Genomic DNA, 4,337 nt, shown 5'->3' with positions numbered 1-4,337 from the left:
TGGTTCCGCCGCTTTCTCCTTTTGCTTAGATTCTTCACCTCTAATTTTAGCTTCTACTTCTTTTGCCTTTTCAGCATCAGCTACTTTTCCAGACCTTAAGGTAATAGCCTTAACTTGCTCTTTAGCTTCCTTCCTGACTGGTACTTCCGTGTCACTGGGAAGAGTGCCAGGTTGACGATTGAGCACTGCATTGGCTAATTGACCGATTTGATTTTCCAAGGTCTTGATAGAAACCGCCTGACTCTTGCACAACAGCTTAAGTTCCTCAAAATCAGCACTAGTAGGTGCAGCTGCACTTCCCTGTTGCGGATATGATTGCCTTGTAGCATACTGCTGTGGTTGCTGGAATCCAGGTGGGTTAAACTGTTTACTCACTCCTTGCTGATATGGTGGCTGAATAGCATTCTGATTATTCCCCCAGATGAAATTTGGATGATTTCTGTTGTTAGGATGATAGGTCGCTGGCACAGGCTGCTGTTGTCACTGATAATTATTCACATACTGAACAGATTCGTTGACAAGAGAACACTGATCCGTAGCATGAGAACCTGCACAAAGCTCACAAACCATAGCTATCTGATTAACTCCATACGTAGCCAGATAATCAACCTTCATTGATAGCGCTTGAAGCTGGGCTGTAATAGCGGTGGCTGCATCAACTTCCAGAATACCTGCTACCTTGCCTGACATCATCCTCTGAGTTGGGTTTTGATGCTCATTTGCAGCCATCGTCTCTATAAGATTATACGCCTCAGTATAGCTTTTAGCCCATAAGGCGCCTCCAGCTGCTGCATCGAGTATGGGCCGAGATTGGGCCCCCAAACCATTATAGAAACCAGTGATCACCATCCAATCCGGCATTCCATGATGTGGACATTTTCGCAACATTTCCTTGTAGCATTCCCAAGCCTCGCACATAGATTCTGTAGGTTGCTGCGCAAACTGAGTAAGAGCACTCCTCATAGCAGCAGTCTTTGCCATCGGATAAAACTTCACCAGAAACTTTTGCGCAAGATCTTGCCACGTAGTGATGGACCCAGCTGGTTCAGAATGTAACCAGTCTTTAGCCTTGTCTCTTAGTGAAAATGGGAAAAGCCTCAACTTGATAGCCTCATCAGTCACGCCATTATACTTAAAAGTACTGCAGATCTCGACAAAATTCCTTATGTGCATGTTGGGGTCTTCAGTTGCCGCTCCTCCAAAAGAAACAGAATTCTGCACCATCTGAATAGTGCCTGGCTTGATTTCAAAGGTGTTAGCTTGAATAGCCGGATGAAGGATGCTTGACTGAATGTCATCAATTTTAGGCCGAGAAAAATCCATAAGAGCTGGATCAGCTTGAACAATACGATCTCCCATGTTTACTGGTTCTTTCTGCTCAGTTCCTGAATCCGAATCCTCAAAATCTAACTTCTCCGAAATATCAAGAACTTCGTCTGTCTCCTCAGCTGTATCTAAAGTCCTCTTGCAAGCACGAGAACGAGTTTGCATAAACACTTGCTAAAGTACCTAAAACACAACCGAAAAAAAATAAGTAACTACTACGTCCTAATCACTGAGTCCTAATGACCAATGATGGTAAGTACATAAACTAAACAAATACGCCGAGTCCCCGGCAGCGGCGCCAAAAACTTGTTAGGGCAAAAACATGCACTAATATTCATGCAAGTATACGCGTTCGCAAGTAATATAGAATACTTTCTAGTTCGTTCCCTCAGAGACTTAGACTAAATTATTGTCTAATTAAACTCACTCACCAATGTATGATTACTTCTCAATGTTAAGATACTAACACTTAAAATTGTTGATTAATATTAACTATAATTAACTACTTAATTAATCACTTAACTAACACTTCAATTTATCAATAATAAAACACTCATGAGATCACAACTTCATTATTACTTCCTTCTATAGCCATTGTTATTTACCCTTAGCATGAGACAGTGATGATATTAATCGAATAACACGAAACTGATAAAAGCCAACTTTCATTGTACTAATACCATTCTACCAAGCATCCACAATTAAGATAGAAGTTGAATAGTCATCAATTATGTTGAGTTCCCATATGTCTACAGAAATTGACAACACAACGATTTAAGCACAAGTTATTCCTTTTGATTACATAGGGCAAATAAAACTGTTAGAGTTACCCACTAATCATGCACAACGTACATGAACCTATGCTAGCATGGCAAGTTCTAAATCTCAAGATCCACCGTCGCTTCACAAGAGATTAACACCCTATCTTATATGTTCGCGACGCACATAAGACGAATACGCACAACCAATACTAGATATCATGCAATCATCACACACTAAAGTATTAAACAATTAACTAAAGAATTCCATAATAAATCCGTTACAACCCCATGATCACGATTAGCCCATAATAGCACTTATCGTCATCATGGGTTCATATGAAATCATGATAAACAAACACAAGAAAATAATAACTAAACTAATTATATTAAAACAGAGTACGTCACAAGAGTAAATAAGTTCAAAGCAAGAAAACTAGCATCCAACGTTACAACGAAACAAGAATCACAAGAATATATGCTTCCTCTTCGTTGCGGTGTGCTAAATCGGTCTTCTTCCTTATCTCCTTCGCTCCTTACGTAAAAACACAATCTTCTTCAATCCCCCCTTGTGAAAACGTCTCAAATCTACTTATATCATAGTCCCATAAAACTCAGATTACATAGAAGTGGAAACCAAACAGAAGTAGAAGTCCTAAAATAATTTGTCTTTTTTCCCGACCCTGCGCGGCCGCTCAGCATAGCTGAGCGGGCGCTCAGCATAGCTGAGCGGGCGCTCAGCATAGCTGAGCGGGCGCTCAGCTTGCTGCGCGGCTGCTCAGCAATGCTGAGCGGGCGCTCAGACCTCTACTGGAAAAATTCTGATTTCGCTCCGTTTCTTCGCCGTAATCTGCCCGTTTCTTTTCTCTCGCAATGGTGAACACATGGCAAGGCTTATTCTTGATGATTCCTCCCCCGAAATGCAACTAAAACCCTGAAATGCATAAACACTAGAAAAACGCATCAAATACATAAAATACTTGATTTCAAGACACCAATTTAAACCATTTTAAGATGCTCTAAGTGGTATAAAATGCCACTTATCATATAGTAATACGACTCTCTTTCCATAAGAGGGAATAAATATTCAATAGGTAGATACTCTACTTAATTAGTCTATCAATGATAACTTATACACTATCACGACCCGATTAGTGGTACTCAATCTCAACATCCATTCCAATACAACTCTCACGGTTGTAATCAACTCATTACTCGCAGAATCATTGCTGCATTACTATGGTCCACCACTGACCTACTGTCATCATTCACTTTCCATGAAATCTTAATATCTAACCATACGGAGTCCATACATGTCGTATAGAATTCTTCTAAGGAGGTAACATAATCACCATTCATGATTCATGAAGAACACTCCTGATCTTGACATACATACATGACATGAAGCAGATAAAATTGCAGAAGAGTTTCAGTCAAAGCAACGATAGCAGGTGAATACCATTCTTAATCGTATGCCTTAAATAGAAGACTTAACTCAAGGTTCGTTTAGTCCTTTTTTTGAAATATGGTCCTGGATTATTCTCAAGATAGTACCTTTTGAGATAGATAGCCCGCTCATGGCGATTACACGAATTAAACCTTTACCAACTACTATTACGGTTGGGTATTGCACAGTCATCAGAAGGAATGTCAATCTTCCAAACCATAATACAACCTTCATAGCTTTAACCATCATCACTGTATTCTTTTGGCACAACCGCCTATAATTATCCTCTAACCTTTAAATTGTCGGCCACCTCTTTGGCCTTTCCTGATAGTAAAATTTCCTTACAATCAATGTCATTTTAACCACCTTTAAATAATTTTCCACCTCATTTCAATCACAGTTTATGTGAAGATGTTTTCCTTAAAGTCTGATGAGTAAAATAAAAAAAAAATTATCACCATTTTTCCTTAAGTTATTGCCTCAGTCTTTAGAGGTTAATCACTGTCACGACTGATTTTTAATCATACTTAGAACATCTTTTTATCTTAAGTCCTAATTGCCCTGAACAATTTCGACCATTACTGGTTCGATCCATACTTTCTCATGGTTTAACACGTGCCCCACTTGGCATCATTATAATTACGTCATATTTCCTTTATCAACATTTCTATTCTTGAGAATTTTGAATATTACCTTTCTCCTTGTAAAACCTCTAAGGTTATCCTTGAATCGTTTCTCCTGTATTCCCTAGATACATGGCATATCAAGATACCATTTATTAATACCAGAATCATTGTCTATATACT

General features: G+C 39.1%; 1 non-coding gene across 1 annotated transcript; it reads left to right on the top strand.

Moving 5' to 3' along the window:
- Positions 1-859: 859 nt before the first annotated feature.
- LOC141662923 (small nucleolar RNA R71) lies at positions 860-966 on the top strand. Its single transcript, XR_012551024.1, has one exon. It is a non-coding gene; the product is annotated as a small nucleolar RNA R71 (small nucleolar RNA).
- Positions 967-4,337: the final 3,371 nt, after the last annotated feature.

This window comes from Apium graveolens, chromosome 5 (assembly GCF_009905375.1).
Source record: "Apium graveolens cultivar Ventura chromosome 5, ASM990537v1, whole genome shotgun sequence".
NCBI classification, from domain to species: domain Eukaryota; kingdom Viridiplantae; phylum Streptophyta; class Magnoliopsida; order Apiales; family Apiaceae; genus Apium; species Apium graveolens.
This window is presented reverse-complemented; position numbering and strand designations above follow the sequence as displayed.